Below are 23,323 nucleotides of genomic sequence, written 5' to 3'. Positions count from 1 at the left end.
AAAAAGGAAAAAATGTTCAGTATTGCTAGTGGGGCCTCTATTTTTTCTGATCTCCTGGTAAAGGAGACAGTTGTTCATGGAGACAAGTAGGTACATATTCCATTTCTTCCATCTTTTACTCTTCTTCTTCTGTTGGTCCAGAAAAATAGAGACCATCCCTTTGGATGGCCCCTGTGAGCTTTTAAGAGCTAAGACACTACACATGAAGTAGAAGAGACTCACACATCTTTAGGCCACTTAACTGGGATGTCTCTTGAGGTCATGACCCTAATCCTCCAAACCAAAGAACCAACTCTTATAGTCTATGAAGTATTTAATTTTATATAAGGACACTCACAGCTACTCTGTTTTGTCATTGCTATAAATATATGTCACACAAATTTTGCAAACTCAATTTTTTACAGGCATACATTTCATTAACAAAAATTACATTAATCCGCTGTGCCATTCTACCTTTAATTAATGCATTTTTCATCATTGTAAACCCAACGACACCTCTTCTCTCCCACCTCTAGCAACCACTAATAAAAGTTGGTCTCTGTACATGTAATTGTTATTTCATTTTTATTTAAGTGATGTCATATAATATTTGTCCTTTTCTGAATGACTAATTTCACTTAGCATAATATCTTAAAGCTCCATCCACGTTGCAGCATGTCTCAAGATACTATTGTCATTACTATCTGGGAAGTATTTCATTATATGCATGTACCACATTTTGTTTGTCAATGGGTATTTGGCTTATTTCCACCATTTGGCTACAGTGAACCGTGTTACAGTGTACATTAATGAGTCTGTGATTTCAACACCTGGGAGTGGAATTGCTGGGTCACATGGTAGTTCACTTTTAATTTTTGAAGAACCACCACACTATTTTCTACATAGGTCTATCACTTTGTATTCCTACCAGCAATAAATTAGTTTATTTTTAAAAGTCATTTCCATTTTTATTTATTTTAAAGTTGTACCCATAGGATGGGTTGGGACACGCATAACTTTTATGAATATTCTCGTATAAAATATTGACTTAGTGTCTCATTATTCACTGAGAGAACACCTTGCCTCTATGCTGTGTGAGCTTAAAAGGCTGGAGTTGAATTTCCCTCAAACTACTTAATCTCTTTAGACCTCGATTTCCCTCATTACTAAAATGGGGGAAAGGCGTAAAATACAATGTTTATGGGTTCTTGGATCTTTAAAAAATTGATGATTCCCTTCTGCTATTTGCAGACGGTCTGATTTGATTTATAGGGAATTCTAAGGTGTCTACAATAGGATGGTTGGGAAAATTGAGGGATTTAGTAGAGTAGCAAGATAAAAGACTAACAAGCAGAAATCAACTGGATTCCTATATACTAGTGACGAGAATTCTGTAAAAGTCTGACAAAGAAAACAATACCATTCATAATAGCCACACAAAAGCTAAAATACCTAGGAATTTAACCTAACCAAAGAAGCAAAGACCTGTGCTAAGAAAACTACAGAATACTATTACAAGAAACCAAAAGACATCTACACAAATGGAAGAATAGCCCGTGTTCATGGATCAGAATACTCAATATCTAAATAATGTCAATACCACCTAAAGCAATCTATACATTTAGTGCAATACTGATCCAAATTCCAAAATAACTCTTTAAAAATATTAAGAAACTTATTACCAACTTCATATGGAGAGGGAAGAAAACCAGATAAGCCAAAACGCTCCAAGAAGAACAATAAAGTAGGTGGTCTTGCCCTCCTGGAACGCCAACCCTGCTGTACAGCCACACTTGTCCAAACAGCCTGATGCTGGTGTAATGATAGCCACATGGACCAATGGATCAGGACCGAGCGTGCTGCACACAAACAGCTGATCTTCAACAAAGGCCAATATCCAGTAAATGGGAAGGAGATGCCCTTTTCCATAAATGGTGCTAGGAAAACTGGATATCTACCTACAGGTGAATGAAACAAGACCCATATCTCACTCCATGCACAAAAACCAACTCAAGGTGGATCAAAGACCTAAGTGTAAAACCCTAGGCTATCAGGATCCCTAATGAGAAAATTGGGACAAATCTAAGTGCCCTAGTATAGGGCACACTGGGCTACCAGATATAACAAATGAAGCGCACACCGTGGAGTACAAAATAGTTGTATGGGACCTATTAAGAGCAAAACACTGTGTATATCAAAAGATTTCATTAAAAGAGTTAAACAAGAGGCAAGAGATTGGGAAAATATATTTAGCAATGCACAAAGCACAAAGGACTAATTACTAAAATTTATCGTATACTACAAGCCTGAAACAAGAAAACCAACCCCAATAATCCTCTGAGAAGGTGAGAAAAGGACAGATGATTTACAAAGGATGACACCTGGGTGGCCAGTAAACACACGGGCAAATGCTCTTGTTCACTAGCCACCCGTGGAACGCAAGTCAAAACAACAATGGCTACCATCTAACACCCATAACCATAGCCCAGTTAAAAAAAATACTGGAGATGAGCAAATACTGGAAAGGATGTGGAGAGATTGGAACTCCTATATACTACTGGTGGGTTTGCAAATGTGTACAATCAGTATGGAAAGCAATATGGTGATTCCTAAAACAGATGGCAATAAAACCACCATATGATCTAGCAATACCATTATTGGGCATACACCCTGTGTTAGTCTGTGTAGACTAGAGAAGCAAATTCATAGAGACTCATATTTGTATATGAAAGAGCTTTATATACAAGAGCAATTGAATATTGAGAAAACATCGCAGCCCAGGCCAGATCAAGTCCATAATTCCAATAGTAGCCCATTATGTCTGATACCAATCTATACATTCCTCTTCAGACTCACACAACACATGCAATGATGCTGAATGCAGGAAGATCACAGGCCAGTGGGTGGAAAGTCTTGTGGATCCAGTGGCAGAATAAGCATCTCAGCATTGGCAGGGGTCTCTACATGGATCCTCCAGCTCAGGGCACTAGCGTAGCTCCATATGTCTTGTCAACTGCAATGTCTCCCAGGGTGTGAATGAGTGTCCCGCCTCCAGAGAGCTATTTATCTCCTTAGAAGCTCCAGATGAGGTCATCAAGCTGCGACCTGAATGATAGGCTAAACTCCACCCCTTCACTCTTAAGTCTCAAATTGACAACAGAATATGTAACTACCCATATTCCAAAGAACTAAGAAAGAGATCATGAACAGACTTATGCTCTCCCATGTTCATTGCAGCACAGTTCACAATAGCAAAAAGTTGGAAACAGCCTAAATTCCCACCAATAGAAGATTGGATTAAAAACTCCGGTATGTACACACAATGGAATACTACACATCCCTTAAAAACAGCAATGAAACTATGAAACACCTCAAGACATGGAAGGATCTGGTAACTACTTTGCTGAGTGCAGTTAGTCAATTCCAAAAGGACAACTACTACATGAGTCCACCGCTGTAGGGACAAGCAACAGGATGGACATAGCTCAGGCTTGCAGGGCATCCAGTCTACTGGCCAGGGTGGTCAGACAGCCTGGTAGAGAGCCTAATTGATGCTAGTGAACCACACACTGTCAATATGTCTATTGATAGCCACTTTGGTGGAGGGTGCCTCACATCAGCTGGGATCAAATACTCAAGGGAGGGGAGGGGATGTTGACTACTGAGTGGCTGCCATGCAAATTTATGATGAGGTTCTCCTAGACAGGTAGACAACCTATCAGAGGATAAGGGAGCAAACATGTCTGGGGAAACACAAGTATATGACTGTTGGCAGGAAAAAAAGGGAAGATTGACCTCCAAAGTGGGGGTAGGTGGGTAGAGGATTAAAAATACTTTTAAGACTCCTAAAGGGGGAGTGTACCTGGCAATATGCACCTAATAAGCCACATCCTGGGGATCCAGGCCAAGTGCCATAGAACACCGGGGCACTGAATCCTGGATCTTCAAGACGTGCCCCCACACACTGCAATGGCTGCATCAGAGAGATCCAATGCAGAAACTCCATTAGGTGAACCGGACTCAACCTCAAACACAGTTGTCATCTGAGGACTTAAGAATGAACAATTCATGGTGTTTGAAGGAGTAGAAGACAGCTATACCACATTATTAGTGTCCAGCTGGGAAAAGATTTATCTTGTACAAGTGAGTAATTCAGGTATCGTGATATGGAATTAGCTTACATTGGCCCAATGTCCCATCTCTCAACAGTGTTTTTAAGAAATTAGTACCAGGGGCTAATCAATAACAATATAAATGGAAGATCTGTATGTCCCAGGAGATGATCAATAAGACCCTTGACCATAAATTAACAAGGAAGTATCTAAAGGGATTCAAAGGCAGATTAAAAAATGGACAAATCCAAGAATAGATTTTGGGCTTGTATTAAATCCTAGCTCCAATTTAAGAACAATTGTTTTTTTACATCATGGCTCTGCTTGATATAGGTGCTATAGCAAAATGTGGTGAAAAAATTAGATGGTGACCTGCAATCAGATAAAATAATGTCTGGGGTCTTAAAGCCTTGTTTCCAAACAAGCAGGCATCTAAGTGAGATGTCAACTAAGTCCACATGGAAGAAGCACACCAGCACCAGTTACCAAAAGATTGTAAAGCATAAAATCCAAAGCCAATGCAGGACCATAGTATCATAGCCTAAATTGTGAGATCTTGGTTTGCAGAAGGTTATAGATGACGGTAGAAGCCCAAGGTACATTTGTGATATCTTCATAGGAAATCAGCCTCTGGTGATTTCCCTCTATCCATAATAAAGGGACGGGAAGAAACTGGTTACTAAACAGAGTGCATTGGAGAGATGACAATAAGAGATAAAATGATAAACCTGACTCAAATTGTTAAAACTCGGTCAGTTGATCCCTCCTCTGGTGCATGTTGAACCTGATCACGTTTTCAACTTTCTATTGTGTGTGTGTGTGTGTGCGTACGTTTTCATATTGGAGTTTATCTCAGATGTGTTTTGTTATTGGGAATAACCCTCCTGACTTTTTGTTATATGTTTTTCTGTTTTTCAGTATATGAAACCCAGGACTGATGAACTGATTGAAATAGTAAGTAGAATAATGGTTTCTGGGGGGAGGGTACAGTGGTGGTGTTGGTCGGGTGTGGGAGATGGGGGTAAGGGGTGCTGGTGTCAAGGAGTTCAAGAAGGAAGAGAGTACTCTGAAACTGTGGTACCAATTATACAATACTACTGGAGGTGATTGAACTATGGAATGATATGATATCTTTATTGGCTCACAATAAAATGGCTTTGAGGAGAAAAAAAAGATGGTTTATATGTTGTAAATGCTTGAAAAAAGCATAAGTTCCCAAATTTATTTGGGCTACCACCTCCTTTTCATGAAAAAAAAAATCGACTCAGCACCCCTCTAGAAATGAAATTTTTTGTACTTTAGCTCATAATCCCAACTAAAGTGTAGATATCCGCTTTTTCAGCTCCCCCTGGATCATTCTATTAGCCCTCAGGGAAACACTGGGATAAAATATCACATCTCTCCCCCTATCTTATTCCAGGTCTGTCTCCTGTGACCATATGGGTAGGTTCTCATCTCTAGCACACTCTCACCTACTTACCCTCCCCCCATTTATAATAGTCTTCAGTTGCCCCTCCTTCTTGAGTAAACAGATAGTTATCTTGATGGCCTAGGTGGATGTATCCCTCAGAGTCCTCCAGGGATACAGAGCCAACAGGGTATGTTGCTATGAAGTGCTGTCACATCAATTCTGGTTCCTAGAAAATCTATGTACAACAGAAAGACACACTGGCCAGTTCATGCCATCTCAGAATTGTCACTCTGGAACCCATTATTGCAGCCACTTTGTCAACCCAGATCCTTGACAAGCGTCCTCTTATTTTTTTTGTCATCCTTCTACTTTATCAAGAATGATGTCCTTTTCCAGAGACTGGTCTCTCTTGAAAATGTGCTTAAACTAGATAAAATGAAGTCTCCCCATCCTGACTTCGAAGGAGCATTCTGGTTGTACTACTTTCAAAATGGATTTATTGTATATATAAATTTGCTCATATAATTGTGGGGCAGGTAAGCCCCAACTCCATATACTGTATATTTCAGGTGGAAGGTTCAAAACTATAGAAGGATATCTATGCTACAATGTTGGGATGGATTCCTCCTCTTAGAAATTTCCCTTTGACACTTAAGGACTTCAGCTCATCCACATCATTATGGTAGTATCCTTTACTCAGAGCAGACTGATTTTAGACATTGTGGTAGTTACGTAATCTGGTGTCAATTTGGGACTTGAGAGGATTAAGAGTAAAGGGGTGGAGTCTAGTCTGTCAATTGGGTCAGAGGCAATGAGGTCTGTGTGGGCATGGCCTTCCCCTGAGGATTCTGGGAAATCCTTTTTTTCCTCCTTGTCACAATAAAATAACTACCTCAATAGCACATTATAGATAACATTGAGAAGAATGGGAGTTCCAGAACTTAGTTGTGCTCATGTGGAACCTGTACATGGAACAAGAGAATACTGTGTTTAAAATCAGGAAACGTATATATCAGGATTGCATCTTTTCACTATAATTATTCAATCTGTATAGCGAGCAAATAATCTAACAAGTTGGACTATATGAAGAAGAACACATTATTAGGATTTGAGGAAAGCTTATTGTGATGATTTATTGTGCCAGTCAGGCCGATAAATGCAAGTGGGATTAATTGAAGGGCGGAGAGATAAGTGGCTCGGTGAGCCTCGCCTCTCTTGTCTCTTGCTCTTTAATCGTTGGACCAGTGTGCAGCTGCCTTGCTTGGTCTTTTCCTCAATTTAAAGGGCACACAACCTGTGGGACGCTTAGCCGGTGGACTGTGTCGCTGTAAGTTGTGGTCCCTTTAAGATCTTAAATGAAATTTACATCTCCGGAGCTGAGGACTGACAGTTGGTGACCTGCCTTGCTGTTTGCTGCCTGTGCTGGGGTAGTCTAGGACTGCCAGTGTCTCACAACTCTCTCACGGGAGTGAGTCACACTGAGCCATTTGTACTGCTTTATAATTTAACTGTTCATTTCTTGTACTATATATCAATCTGTTTATAACTTAACTGTTCATTTCTTGTAATATATATCTGTTTATAACTTAACTGTTAATTTCTTGTGTTATATACCTATCTTTATAAATATATCTATATAATTATCAGCAACCTAGTTTTAGCTCTCTAGAGAACCCTGTCTAACACATTTATTAACAACTTTTCATATGCAGATGGCACAGCCTTGCTTGTTGAAAGCAAGTGGAATTCGAAGCACTATCTGAAAACCCAAAGACTGCAGTCTTCAGTGTTGATTGTAACTCCCGTTTTTTAAAAAATGCTCACAAGTGGACCAGCAAGCAACATTACGATTACCAGAGAAAATTCTAAGTTGTCACTGATTTCACTTTGCTTGCATCCACAGTGAATACTCATGGAAGCAGTGGTCAAGCCATCACGTGGCGCATTGCATCGGGTAAATCTGCTGCACGAAGTGTTACGAGACCAAAGATCACACTGTGCAGACGAAAGCGTTCTTGACTCAAGTCACCATGGTTTCAGCTGCCTCCTTTCTACGGGAGAGCTGGACAATGAATAAGGAAGACCATGGAAGAACTGATGCACTTGCACTGTGGTGTTGGTGAAGAATATTGAGAATACCATTGGTTACTAGAAGAATAAGAAAGTCTGTCTCAGAAGAAGTGCAACCAGGTTGTTTCTTAAATGTGAGGCTGATGATACTGTGTCTTATGTACTTTGGACATCTTGTCAGGGGAAAGTAGCCCCCGGAAAAGAATATCATATTGGCCACGTGGGCTGTCGTGAAAAGAGGAAGCCCCTCCATGAAAATAGATTGGTACGGTGGCCGTGACAAGCAGCTCAGATGTAGCAGTTGTGAGGATGGCAGAACCTGGCAGTATTGTGTTATGACTCTAGCAGACTTGAGGACACCTAACAACGACAACAACATCACCTGCTTCACAGCGAGAATAATGCACGCCCCAATCTTAGATACTAAAATGTGCTTCTTAGAGTGGGTTAAATAGGCCATTAGCAGGCATGAACCCAAGCCAAGCACATGTTACCAGAGACTGCGCAGGGCCCATGGTGGTGAGGGCAGTGAGAGCGCCAGTAATTTTAGCGCGCACACGGGACTCATCTGGAGAACTTTAAAAATGCATAAACCTATCCTCCACTCCAAGGGGCACTTCCGTACAAAACACTGAGTTTAGGTCCCCATTCTCTAAAAAATAAGATTATTTTTAAGCTCCCAGATGATACTAATATGTGGTCATTGTTTTAAGCCACCTGGTTTCAATTTTTTAAATAATGTTATTGGGGGCTCGTACAACTCATCACCATCCATCCATCCATCCATCCATCCATCCATCCATCCATCCATGTGTCAAGCACATTTGTACATTTGTTGCCATCATCATTCTCAAAACTTTTGCTTTCTACTTGAGCCCTTGGTATCAGCTCCTCATTTTTCTCCCTTCCTTTCTACCACCATCATGAACCCTTGATAATTTATAAATTATTATTGTTTGTCATGTCTTACACTTCCAAAGCCTCCCTTCACCCACTTTTCTGTTGTCCATCCCCCAGGGAGGGGGTTATATGTAGATCCCTGTAATGAGTTCCCCCTTTCAACCCCACCTTCCTCTACCCTTCCGGTATTGTCACTCTCACCACTGGTCCTGAAGGAATTATCTGCCCTGGATTCCTTGTGTTTCCAGTTCCTATCTGTACCAGTGTACATTCGCTGGTCTAGCCAGATTTGTAAGGCATTGGGATCATGATATAGGGGGAGAGGAAGCATATGGGAACTAGAGGAAAGTTGTATGTTTCATGGTTGCTACACTGTACCCTGACTGGCTCGTCTCTTACCTGTGACCCTTCTATCTGTAAGGGGATGTCCATTTGTCTACAGATGGGTTTTGGGTCTCCACTCTGCAATGCCCCTCATTATCAATGATATGCTTTAAAAAAATTCTTTGATGCTGGATACCTGATCCCATCGACACCTTGTGATCACACAGGCTGGTGTGCTTCTTCCATGTGGGCTTTGTTGCTTCTGAGCTAGATGGCCGCCTGTTTACCTGCAAGCCTTTAAGACCCCAGACACTATATCTTCTTTTTTTATTTCAGGGGAGAGCGCAAACGCATATACTATATCTTTTGATAGCTGGGCACCATCAGTTTTCTTCACTAAATTTGTTTATGCACCTGCTTTGTCTTCAGTGATTGTGTCGGGAAGGTGAGCATCATGGATTCAAGTTTTCTAACAAATGAAGAGAGCATCTTCTATGAGGGCTGAATTCTGCTGTCCAAAAACCTAAAGATGGCTGTAACCCTACCACAAGTGTGCCCGAGTTCTACCAGAGGACAGAACCTGGAAGAGAATGACCTACAAGAGGCCCCTTCTGGATCCCTTATCCCTCTCCTTTCCTCATTGAGTAACCCTGGGGATGCTGCTAGTGTTTCTGGTCACCAGGATAAGAAGTCTTTAGCTTTTTCTGTCGTTCTGCCCTCTAGGTGAGCCCAGCCACCAGGCATTGTATAATCCTCCTCTAACCCCTCTCTTTCTAACCCCACCTCCCCAACACACACAATTTGTCTCTGCTCCTAGATGGGCACACCCAAGAATCCACTTCGCCATGCAGATCATCACCTGTAAAGTGCCTGGTTGCCAGTAGACAAATCTTTCAGTGTAGCTCTGCATAGTTCCACCATCATCTCTATGATAAATCCAGTCTGACTCTTCTCTCTCTTTCTCTCTTTACTTTTGGGGTCACAGGAATGGAAAACATGCGGCTAGCACTTCCCACCCACAGAAGACAATATTAACTGCCTGCAGGGCCTTGTGCAACCAGCCCTGACTACTGGGCTCCTTGCAGCCGTGATGTGTTCCACTAACTGCTCCCAGGTGAACATCTGCCTTTCATCCCTTTTCCTGGACAGAGAACACACTTTTTTATTGCCATTAAATTGGTAACTAGGGTCCCTTTCCCACTAACTGATTCCTTGACTAAGGAAAGTGGGAAGCACTTGTGTTGAAGGGGGTGGGGGCTTGGGGACTGTGCATGAGGATGATGGAGGGAGTTGTCAGTAATTTAGACAGAAAATTTAGGCGTGGGGAAGAGACTGCCTTTCAGAGTGAGTACAGAAAGAGCTTGTCTCTTGCCCTAGCCAGTGCCTTGTTTCTCATATACTTTTTCTTCAATAGCAACTATACTCTGATTTGATCATTTTAGATGTACAACTTGTGGGGAGAATAGATCAATAACATGGCTAAATCTATGGTCTAAGAATGGTTTTGAGGGGCATCCATGAAAACTTAAAATGTAATTTTTGTATGTATGAGAATCCCATTCAGATCAATAATGACTCATAGTGACCCTATGTTAAGGTTTAGAGACTATAAATATTTTCTTGTATTTATTTAATTTTTCCCCAGACTATTTTATTAGGAGCAAGTCCAGACATCATATCGTTCCATAGTTCAATGATATCAAGCAGTATTGTAAATTGCTACCAAAATCAGTTTCAAACAGTTTCTTATTTCTTGAACTTCTTGACCTCAGGGCCCCTCTACCCGCCTCCACTTGCCCAACCATACCCTCCAGGAGCCCTTTTTCCAGTTGTTGTCTTTTTAGTTTCATAGAGAAACACATAATAACAATTCAAGGAGGCTACCCCCAGGACAAAATATAACAAAGATAAACCCGGATATGAAAAACCCCAGAAAATATTAAAAACCAGATCAAGCCCAAAGCCTATCAGATGAAGTGACAATGTTTTAACCATTCAAGTCAGAGTTATAATTTTAATCTCCCATCGTCGTCTCTCCGATACGCTCTGATAACCAGTTTATTTCCATCCCTCACTTAGGGTCAGAAGGAAATCACCAGAGGCATATTCCCGTGTGGCTCCTGGAAATGTACTCTGGGCTTCCACTGCCATGGATAAGCTTGAATCTTTCTGGGAGCAGATAGTTTGTATGCATATGGGTACTTTTAAAATGGGAGAGTGCTCAAGACTGTTTTTGATTCTTAATTAGGTGGTTGTTACAGAGTGACTCTCTCCCCTCTCAAAATATGCTGAACTCAAGTGACTTTGTTTGGAAATAAGACCTCAAGAGATCCTATCTGCTAAAATCACTAGAGGTCAGACTGGCTCAGTGTGGGTTCTAATCCTCTCTGAGTGGTGCTTTTACAAGAGAGAAGAAAAAAAAAAAAGGACACAGCACCACAAGAAGATGTCAGTGTAAACTGAGAAACACCTGGAACAAAGCTGGCCCTTACAGCCCGCTGAGAGGGCATGCCGGCTACTAACTCTGAATTAGGGCTACAAGCCTCCAGAACTGTGAAACAATACATTTGTTTTCTATTAAGCTGAGATAGTTACAGAATCGTGTGCCAACTTGAAGGTATAAAAGTGAAGGGGTGGAATTTAGCCCGTCATTCAGGTCACAGCCTGATACCTCCTTGTGGACGTGGCCTTCTCATAAAGAGTGTCCTGAGAACCTCCCCCCTCTCTCTGCTTCACTTTCTTGCTGTTGAGTCACCCAGAGAACTGCCAGAGACACCACTATTGGATCCACACAGCTCTGCACTGCAGGCGGTGATGTTCCCGCAGTCTGCATCGATGCATGTGGCTGCATGAGCCTGAAGAGGAACTTAGACTGGTATCAGACTTATGGACTGTGATGGGGTGTTTCACTGATGCATAACGACTTCTTGATATCAAGCTCTCTCTCACATCTATGAGCGTCACTAGATTTGCTTCCCCAGTCAACCCGGCCTCACACATAGACCACCCAATTTGTGCTATTTTGTTATGGCAAACCTAAGAAACTAACAAAATTGGTGACCTAAAATGTCTAAGAAGAGTTTATATGTGACCAGGCACATTTGATTTTTGAACTGCTTCCTTGACTATGCAAAGGCCTTAGATTGTGTGGACCATGACAAACTACTCACGCAGAATGTGTGCGTAGCTCCGTAGGCAGTCATTGAAATAGAGTGAGATGATACGGAGTGGCTTAAAATCAGGAAAGGGATGCATCAGAACTGGGTCCTCTGACCATACTTATTCAATCTGTATGCTGAGCAAATAATAGGAGAAACAGGATTAGACGAAGATCCAAGGAGCAGGGCTGGAGGAAGGCCCATTAACAACCTGTGATTGGCAGAGGACCCAACCATTGCTGCCGAAAATGAAGACCAGAGACGACCATCCTCTCTATGGGTTGGAAGTCAGCGTGAAGCAGATTCCAATATAAATAGTATAAAATGATTACTGAGGAATGAAAATGGAATCGAGGGTTGGTCAGAGTGAAGCATAAATTAAAAAGCAGATGAGAAAGAAAAGAGAACACAAAAAGTTTGGAACCCCAAACTAAGACTTTTCTGGCCAGTGTAACCATACAACCAAGAGCCCTATAGTCATGCATGCTGGCATCGCAGTGGGTTACACATTTGATTCTAAGCTTTTTAGCAGCCAAGTCTTAAGCATTTCTCCTTGGAGAGTAAGGGGCTTACCTGATTTATGAAGCAAAACACTTCGTTATAATGGCTACTTAAGTACTGACAATTAAAACCAATACCTATTACACGGTCATTTAAACATGTGACATTTTGCTAATGCTTGTATAAGCTAATGGGATCCAAAAGAGAAGGCAAATTATGTTTTAACTGATACATATAATTTAAAATGAGAGTAAAAGCCAATAAATCGGCATTTTCAAACATAGATTGAGTCTGAGGTGGTATGAGAAAGAGGAAGACGCTTGGGCTGACGGACCCGGCCCTCCTTCATTAAATCAGCAGATGATCGCACAGGCCCGCACGCGGCCCTTCCGGCAGGGCCTCCTGGCTGAAGTAGGTTCACTTGTTCCGCTCTTCCAGTCTGATATGATTATACCACGGGAAAATCTTTCTTCATCTCAAAGCAGGCTACTGTTAGCTTCTTTTCTGCGTCCATCGGTCCAAACAACCAGAGTGCTTAGCTCCAGTGCAGACGGAGCCAACATTCACTGTTTCCTAATAGGATTCACCCTCGAATCACACCTTCTGCTTGCTAGACAAGAACTGAGCTCCTGCTGACTTGGACATTATGTCTGGGCCTGCTCTCTTGTTGGGGTGACCTTCCAGGGGTGACACTAGGCTGGTGCCTACTGTTCTCAGATCACACTCCCTGGAGGAAGCAGGCAGACTGGAAATTTCGCCAGTCCTGACACAGGAGTCATCTGATTTCCAGTTAAAACACTGGGTCCTACTTATGACACTGTGGGCCCTTCTTAGAGTGCTCCTTAGAGTTAACTGCATGCCGAGGACACAGCACATCGTGACCTCTTAGGAACGAAGGGCCCGTTGAATTTCCGCTTAGACATGGCCTCCGCCTACCTTGGAACGGGCCTGCTGTCCTGATTGAATGAGCCCGTGAGATGCTGGCACACTTGTGCCATCCTATCTCACAGCATCTGAGTGCCCGTGCCTCTGATGAAGCATGGGGCCGAAGAAAGGGGCCCCTGGAGAGTTGCTGCTCTCCCACCTTCTCCTTCTCCATCAGTGGGGACAAAAGGGCGGAGGGGCCTGAGAAGGGCGTAGTCAGACACGTCATCGCTGCTGGAAGTGCCAAGAGGCACAAGGTGCTGTGACTACCACAGGCTCTCCGGTACTGGTTCTTGAGAAGGGTGTGGTATACACTTTCCAAGGCCACTTGATGTGTGCCAACCATCTCGCTCTCGGATATCATGATCCTCACTAATTCCTCATCCTGTGAATTAATTGACAAAGCTGTCTTTCAAAGGAGGAAGGAGAGCAGACCACCACCCCCATCACCACCATCACCACCACCACCACTCCATCACCAACATCACCCCCACCCACACCTCCACACCCACTCCCACCCCCACCCCCACCACCATCATCACCACCCCATCACCACCATCACCCCCACCCCCACCCCCACCCCCACCATCACCACCATCATTACCACCACCACCCCCACTCCCACCTCCACCACCACCTCCACCACCTCCTCTACCACCTCCTCCACCACTATCACCTCCACCATCACCATCACCACCACCTCCTCCACCACCATCACCACCACCATCACCATCACCACCACCCTCACCCCCACCCCCACCCCACCATCACTACCTCCACCCCCACCCCCACCTCCACCACCATCACCACCTCCACCCTCACCCCCACCATCACTACCTCCACCCCCACCCCCACCTCCACCACCACCACCACCTCCACCCCCACCCCCACCATCACTACCTCCACCACCACCTCCACCACCACCTCCACCCCCACCCCCACCACCTCCACCACCTCTTCCACCCCTACCTCCACCTCCACCACCACCACCACCACCACCACCACCACCACCACCATCATCACCACCACCACCTCCACCACCTCCTCCACCTCCACCACCACCATCTCCACCACCACCCCTCACCCTCATATCCCCTGGGTCACTGCTAAGGCTGGAGTTTCAGACAGAAGTGCATTTTCCATAAGCGGACACGAATGGAAAAAAATAATAACCCACATACTTCCTTTAAATCTGTCCGTTGGCTGCAGTCATGGTGAGCAAAGCTGTCTAGGTGAGGGCAAAAAACCTGAAAAGTGGATAAGCTACCCAAGATCACCAGCCCACAGTAGAGGCTAGATGTGCACTCAAGAGGGACCCCAGACCGGAGGCCGGCAGCAGTGGGGGAAGTGAGGAATTAAAACCCGCATTAGCCCTGACTGGCTTATGAGACCACAGGGAAGGCACCCACCATCCCTAAAGATCAGCGTCTTCACCCACAGAATCCAAACCAGACCCACGGCGTCCAGCAGATTCTCACTCCCAGTGACCTAGAGACAGACTATCACTGCCCCCTAGAGTTGTCAGGGCTCCTTGGAAGCAGGCTGCTGCATCTCGCTCCTGTGGGGGGTTCGCTTTCCAGCCAGCAGCCTCTGCTGTGCCCTTTATGTCACCAGGGCTCCACCCACAGAATAGGGTTGACCAATTGGCTTTCTAAGCCTCTTTCTGGGGAAGCAAATGGCATTGGCCAGGGGCTGTTTCAGCACATTCTTGTCCTGCCTGGTCCACTGTGGGGCTGAAGAGAACACATTTCTCCCTAAAACAGCCTTTTCTTGTTTGTTTGATATAAGAACTAATTTTATTGATTTATTTATGTTTATTTTAAATCATTTTATTAGGGGCTCATACAACTCTTATCAAAATCCATACATACATCAATTGCGTAAAGCACAGACGACAACCCAGCCCTGTCCAAGTCAAGTCCATGGGTGTGACACCAATGAAAGCCTTCTGCAGACGCCATTAGCCATTAGCCCAGTGAAGCAGAAAGGTGAAGGCAGAAGCAGAATATCACAGGCCGGTAGCTTCAGAAGTAAGTGGATGCCAGGTCAGTGGGGACATGGAAGGACACCAACAGCTCCCGGGGTTGGCAGCCCAGACGGGCTTGTTGCACAGAATGTAACAAGAAGGGAGGGTGAAGGGAGAGAGAGAGAGAGAGAGAGAGAGAGAGAGAGAGAGAGAGAGAGATTGAGTCTCAGTGTCTATCTTATAAAAAGGCCACCCCACCCCCACTCCCAGAACAGCAGCGTCATGCTGTGACCCGGGTGAGTTTGGACTACACTCCTGTTGCCCCACACGTACCACCAAGTTGTCATAAAAGCTAGCCATCACAGACCATCCCTTGTCACTAGACACTGTGCACAACTTTTAACCGTACGTAATCTCCAAATATAGTAATACAATTACACTCGTGCCCGAGGACACAATTTACAAATGAAAACACACAAGCCTCATTTACATCCTACATTCTATAAGTGAACAAAACAAAAATATTTGACACCCAATAACTGCAGTACTGTGAACAATTACCCACACCTGAATCTTATGATCCTGTTAACATCTTCCCCTTATTCGCTTTTCTCTAAATCCGTTAGCAAAAGAGAAAACTATTCAGTGGGGATCCTTCCTTGTTCCACTTATTTAAGACGAAAGACAACAATGAAAGTTTGTAAGCCAGCCGCTTCATGACTTTCTCCCCCCCCCCCACCCCTTTTGGGGTATTCAATTTCTAAACTGCCCATCCTTATCAGCCAGTTCTCTGAGGAAACAGGCATGGTCTGTGATGGGGAGAATCATCATTGTCGCTCCTGTGGGAAACGTGTGTGTCTGTATCCATCAGCAAAGTCAAATCTAGAGCAGGATAGTTACCAAGTCGGCAATGTGCACCCACTCACAGGGCAAGCGTCTTCCTCTTCTTCGGCTCAGGTTCTGCTTAATCCCGTCCTCACTGCTCCAGGAGAGGTCACTGGGTGTCATAACAAGCTCTATAGAGTTGCAGGTCTCAACCTGTGGGTCACGACCCCTTTGAGGTCGAATGACCCTTTCACAGCGGTTGCCAGATTCATACCAGTAGCAAAATGAAAGTTAGGAAGTAGCAACGAAAATAATTTTATGGTTGGGGAGGTTAGGAGGAACCGTATGAAAGGGTCGCGGCCTTAGGAAGGTTAAGAACCACTGCTCTAGGCTTGCCATCAACCTGAGCTTGCTCTGGTTAGGTCCTGCCATAGGCTCAGATTTCACACAACTCCTTCAGCTTCAAAGCAGCTAACCCGTCCTTGTCTCTCCTCTACTGGTTCCAGTGGACCAGGTGCAAGGGACCAGACTCAACCTATTTCTCCATTGCTGTGTTTCCTCCATTGCTGCGTTTCCTCCGCTTGTACTCAACAGTTGATTCAGTTGGTTATGTAGTGAGCATTTCAGGCGCCCGTAGGCTCCCTTCTTGGGGTTCGGGGTGCTTCTGATGAGCACAGACCTTTTCAGTTACAAACAGTTTTTCTACACCAGGAGCAAGAGGCAACTTCCGAAATGTTCTTAGTTGATGAGACTAGCTGTGGTAGTTATACTTCCTGTTATTTATATTAATCTAAAAGGAAAACATAGTACTTAAAATTTATTTACTGGGAACTAATACATTTATCGTATCATGCCATAGTTCAATGACATCAAGCAGTATTGTACAATTGCTAAAACAATCAGTTTCCTTTTTTTTCTTCCTGGACCCCTTGACCTTGGTTCCCTTTCACTGCCCCCGTCCCCTTCCCCACCCCCCAGAAAACCTTATTTTATTTACTGTCCCTATAGGTTCTTCAATCCAGGGTTTCATTTACTGAAAAACACAAAAACATGAAACACAAATTCATGAGGGTGACCTCCCTAATGACATAACACAACAGAGATAAACCCCAACATGAACAAACAGAAACAAACAACAAAAAAACTCCAAACCAAAAAATGTTGACAACAAGATCAGGCCTAACATGCATCAGAGGGGGAAATCAACTCACAAGGTTTTAACCATTCAAGTCAGGTTGATCCTGACAAAAGGACACTTCAATGTTGCTTTAACAAACCAAGAAAAAATCTCCACGGGTTAAAAACGGAAACATTTGTAGTGCAGTTGTTGTCTTGCTTTTGTTTAAGGGACGTGCCATCCCTTCTTGGATTTTGGAGACCTCAAGAACAACCCACCTCAATTATGAAACTGCAAGGACAGGCGAGAGTGTGCACCGGCGTTACAACCCAGACCTAGGAAGCGATGGGGACTTCCAGTGACATTTCTCTACATTGTTATAGGAACTAGCATTTCAGTTGCTATCGTTTTTTACTTTACTCAGGACAAATCCTGAACTGGATATAATTCTTCACATTTCAAGCCAGGGAAGCTATATTTTACATTCAGGTAGCTCTGTTAATTTTTGCTATACCTGCGTATTTTATTTTGAACCATGCCACATTAGTATGGGAGAAATAGGGAGAAAACAAGCAACCCCCCCGCCCCCAACAGAACCATCTCTCGACAGCGAGGAGACGAGGGGGAGAAACGTCCCAGCCCACCGTCCCCAGCAGGCTGTGGCTCCCTTAGTTTAATCTCTATTTGACTGGGGCCTTGGCCTTGTCTAATCGTTTCTGCTCCTCTTCTGGGAAGAGACAGTGAAGCAAGTTTCTGTGCTGTTCTTTTTGCAAATACAATCGGAGATGCAGACAATAAAATGTTGTTTCTGGATCCAGCTCATGACTGAAAAGTTAGATTAAGCTATTACAACACAGAGAGGAGAGTGTGAATAAGGCTGCTTCCACTTTATCCTACAGGAAATGGGGGGAGGTACCATTTAAAGTTTCCCAGTCTCGAGAACATCATTAGATAATCATAGTAAAATACACCTGTGACACTGGATTTATTATTTACAGGCAACACTTGTATGTCAGATTGTCATACTCTAGTGCAGCGGTTCTCAACCTGTGGGTCGTGACACTTTTGGGGGTCGAATGACCCTTTCACAGGGGTCTCCCGACTCATAACAGCAGCAAAATGACAGTTGTCAAGTAGCAATGAAAATAATGTTATGCTTGGGGGTCACCACCACAGGAAGAACTGAATTAAAGGGTGGTGGCGTTAGGAAGGTAGAGAATCACTGCTCTCGTGGCTCACCTATTGCTACAATGCTGTAGTATTTAAAATTTTAACAAGGCCATCCATGGTGGACAAGTTTCAGTGGATCATGCAGACTAAGACAGACTGGAAAGAAGGAAATTATTGACCACTGCTGAAAGGTTAGCTACAGAAAACCTTCTACGTAGCAGTGAAACATTGATATAGTGTTGGTAGATGAGCCGCTTGTTTTGGAAGACACTCAAAATAGGGCTGAGGACGAACTGCCTCCTCCAAGTAGATTTTATCTTTTTTTAAAAAAACATTTTATTAGGGGCTCATACAACTCTTATCACAATCCATGCATACATCAATTGTATAAAGCACATCTGTACATTCTTTGCCCTCATCATTTTCAAAGCATTTGCTCTCCACTTAAGCCCTTTGCATCAAGTCCTCTTTTCCCCTCCCTCTCTGCTCCCCCCTCCCTCATGAGCCCTTGATAATTTATAAATTATTAAGTAGATTTTATCTTAATGATGTGGCTGGAGAAAAGCTACCAAGAACTTCATTTGTGGCATGACTCAAAATGAAAAGAAACAACGGCAAACATTCATTAATAACCCAAATGTACAATTCACAAAGTATGGATCTAGGGAAATTGGGCATCATCATAAATTAAATGGAACACATAAAGATAAATACCCCACGTATTGTTGGTGTTAGGTGCCATTGAGTCAGTTATGCCCCACAGCGACCCTATTCACAACAGAGCAAAATACTGCACGATGCTGCCCCATCCTGTAATCGTTCCTCTGCCTGAGCCCATTGCTGCAGCCGTGGTGTCAGTCCACCTCCTTGAAGGCCTTCCTGTCCTCTGCTGCCCCTCCACTTTTCCTAGCATGATGCCCTTCTCCAAGGACTGGTCTCTCCTGACAATATGCCTGAAGTATGTAAGATGAAATCTTGCCATCCTTGCCTCTAAGGAGTCCTCTGGCTGTTTTTCCAAGACAGGGAAGTTTGTCCTTTTAGCAGTCCATGGTACTTTCAATCTTGTTCTCCAGCACTACTATTAAGACGAATCAATTATTCTTCTGGCTTCCTTACTCAATGTCCGACTTTCACAGGTTTAGGAGGCAATGGAACCTATCAGGGCTTAGGTCTGGAGCACCTTAGTCCTCAAACGAATATCCTGCCTTTCAAGATCCTAAAGAGATCTTATGCAACAGATTTACCTACTGCAAGTCGTCTTTTGATCTCTTGACAGCTGCTCCCATGAGCATTGACTGTGGATCCATCTAAAACAAAATTCTTGACAATTTCAATATTTTCTCCACTTATCATGGTGTTGCCTATTGTCCCAGTGTGAGAATTTTAGTTTGAAGAAGACTAAAAGACAATGAATTGCAATCCATGCTGAAGGCTGCATTCGTGGTCTTCATCAACACATGCTTCAAGTCCTCCTCAGCTTTAGCAAGCAAGGTTGTGTCATCTGCACATTCTTATTCCTGTAACCCAGCTTCTCTGATGATTTTCTCAGCATACAGACGGAACAAATATGGTGAAAAGATACTACCCTGATTCAACCTTCCCTGACTTTAGATCATGTAGTGTTCTCTTCTGTTTGCACAACTGCCTCTTGATCCGTGTTCAAATTCCTCATGAGCGCAATGAAGTGTTGTGGATTTTCTATTCCTCTCCAGGTTATCCATAGTTTCTTATGGCCCACGCAGTTGAATGCCTTTGCATAGCCAATAAAACACAAATAAACAACTTTCTGGTATCCTCTGCTCTGGTATTTCCTGCGTTGAGTCAAGATCTAGCTAACATCAACTGTGATATCCCTGTTCCATGTCCTCTTTTGAATCTGACCTTTTCTGTTAATGTCCTGCTGCAATTGTTGTTGGGTGATCTTCAGCAAAATTTTACATGGTGCAGCATCAATCAATTTGTTCTGTAGTTTGAGCATGCTATCGGGTCATCTTGCTTTGGAATATGTACAAATATGGATTTCTCCCAGTTAGCCAAGTAGCTGTCTTGAAATTTTCCTCATGTAGATGGGTGCTTGCTCACAGCGCTTCATCAGCCTCCTGAAACTTTTCAATTGGTGTTCCATCAATTGCTGGAGCCTTGTTTTTGGCTAATGCATTCAGTGTTGTTTTGCCTAACCAAAATGGAATGCTGTCGGTCATTTTGAATCTGTTTTATTATTTACTCTGCCAAGCGTGACAAATTGAAGAGGAATGAGATCACCTTTATCATCAAAGAGAACCTTTCAAGATTATCTCAAAGTCCAATGCTGATAGAATAATATCCATATGCCTCTAAGGAAGATCAGTTAATATGAAAATTATTCAAATTTATGCACCAAAGACATATTTGAACTATTTACTCAAAGTCATAAGGCGGTGATAAAGAAAATGAATTCTACCAACTTCTTTAGTCTGAACTTGATCAAGCATTCGATTAAGATGCACTGATAATTAGAATGAAAGGTTGGAAACAAAGAGGAAGGATCAGTACTTGGGAAATGTGGCATTGATGTTAGAAACAAAGCTGAGGATATCCTGATAGAATTTGGAAAGATCAATGACTTATTTATTGCAAATATCATTTTTCAACAATACAAATGGTGAATATACATGTGTACCTGCAGTAAACAGGGTGTTTGGGGGGCACATCTGATCTCTGACTTTCCTGTTTCAAGAGGCAGGGGTCAGACAGGCCTTCAGGATTCATCCTTCTCTAGTCTCATGCCAACCCTTCCTCCCACCACATCCTACTTCTAGGCTAGGTTCACTAATTCATTTCCATGTCTACAGAGAATTCACAGACAGTACTCACAATTTTAGGGGTTTTCTAGAGAAGTTAATAGGTTGCCACAAGTCAGGATCAGGAAACAGTAAGGACACAGTTATTGGTCCCTAACAACATCTCCCTTTCAGCAAGCAGCCAAGTGTCTCTCTAGCCTTCAGTGTCTCGGCTATGTGGTTTCCTGGCCTCTGCCTCTATGGACCAAGAAGCCTGTCTGTGGCTCTGTTTCACTGTCTTGATACTCCTCTTGCTCTGGCCCAGTGTCTCTTTGCCACACTTTCTAGTGCTTCTGGTTTGGACCTCTGTCATTTTAGACAGAGCTCCAGAACATGTTCTACGGATAGTCCTGGGCTTTCTCTTTCCTGGTGAAGTGATGGCTCATTCTTATACTTGGTGTGGGTGGGTGGTGGGTGCAAGGCAGAGTGGTAACACAACTGACCAATCCCCTCTATTAGTGTTACCCAGGCTATTTGCATATCTCTCCCCACCCCCAACCAATCTTTTGGTGAGAGTCACAGACTTCGGTAGAAGAGGCATATTAAGAAACTTCACGCCACCACAGCAACTTACCAGATGGAATACCCAGAATTAAATCTACTACATATGTGGAAAATGACAACAGAGAAGTTCAATATCATCAGCCAAAATAAGGTCAGGGCCAAATTTGGAAGAGGCCGTCAATTGCTTATATATAAGTTCAAATTAATGTTGAAAAATTAAAACAAGTCCATAAGAGCTAAAATACGATCTTTAATATATCCCACCTGAATTCAGAGACCATCTCAAGAATAGATAAGATGCGCTGAACATCAGTGACTGAAGACTAGATGAATTGTGGTAAGACATCAAGAACATCATACAGGAAGGGTCTAGTGGCTCCCATCTATTGTGAGCAGCCAATCTTTTAAAGGAAAAATTGGGGTGGAATATAACCCGCTTACTCAGATCACAGCTTTGATTCAATTGAAAGGATATTTCCTCAGTGGTGTGGCCTCCTTCCTATACAAGTGGACACTTTGGAAAAGCTTGTTTGCTTTTTCTGGGTCTGGACCTTGCATCTGGCTCCCAGACCTCCAGTTGTTCTATTGCTTCCTCATCCTGGGCGCCATGAGTGGCCTGTCATCTGACCTGTCAGCCTTGGATTCATTTGCATCTCTCATCATAAACCTGATAGGTTGCAATTTTCTTTAGTCCTCTCTACAGCAACTAGTATACACACACATACTTTTACATATATACATATATGAACATTACACATATATGTTACTTATGTATATAACAGATATATAACATTTAACACATATAACATATATCACACATACATAATAGCATATATACAACAAGCGAAATACTTCTTTAAAGTGTTGTGTACGTGTGTGTGTATGTTGTTTTTAGCTGCCTTCCAGTCAGGTCTGACCCATAGCAACCCTGTACACAACAAAATGAAACACTGTATGGTCCCACATGATCTTCACAAATGTTTCTGTGCCGGAGACCTGCATTACAGCCATGGTGTCAATCCATCTCGCTGAGGACCTTCCTCTGTTTTGCTGCCCCTCCGCTTTACCTAACATGATGTTCTTCTTCGGGGCCTGGTCTCTCTTGACAATATGTCTAAAATATGTCAGACAAAGCCTTGCCATCCTTGCCTCTTAGGACCACTCTGGTTTTTTCTTCCAGTATGGATTGTGGTGTGCGCGTGGGTGCGCGCGCGCGTGTGTATATGTGCGTGTGGGAAGAGAGAGAGAGAGAGAGAGAGAGAGAGAGAGAGAGAGAGAGAGAGAGGAATGTCCCTTTCTCTCTGTCAATGACTTTGCTTCTCGAGAAATTCCAGCTTAGAACTCTCTGGCAGTGCTTTTGCGCTCTCGTGCACAGGGCCACTACGAGCAGAGCTGACTTGGAGATACGTAAGGACAACCACATTGCACTGGGAAAATCTGCTGCAAAAGGCTTCTTTAAAGTGTTAAAAAACAAATCTATCACATTGAGGAATAGGGTGCACCTCACCAAGCCCTGTTGTTTTCATTCACTTCAAATTCATTC

The sequence above is a fragment of the Tenrec ecaudatus genome, chromosome 15, assembly GCF_050624435.1.
Source record: "Tenrec ecaudatus isolate mTenEca1 chromosome 15, mTenEca1.hap1, whole genome shotgun sequence".
NCBI classification, from domain to species: Eukaryota; Metazoa; Chordata; class Mammalia; order Afrosoricida; family Tenrecidae; genus Tenrec; species Tenrec ecaudatus.
The sequence above is the reverse complement of the archived record's forward strand: the minus strand, read 5'-3'. Positions refer to the sequence as shown.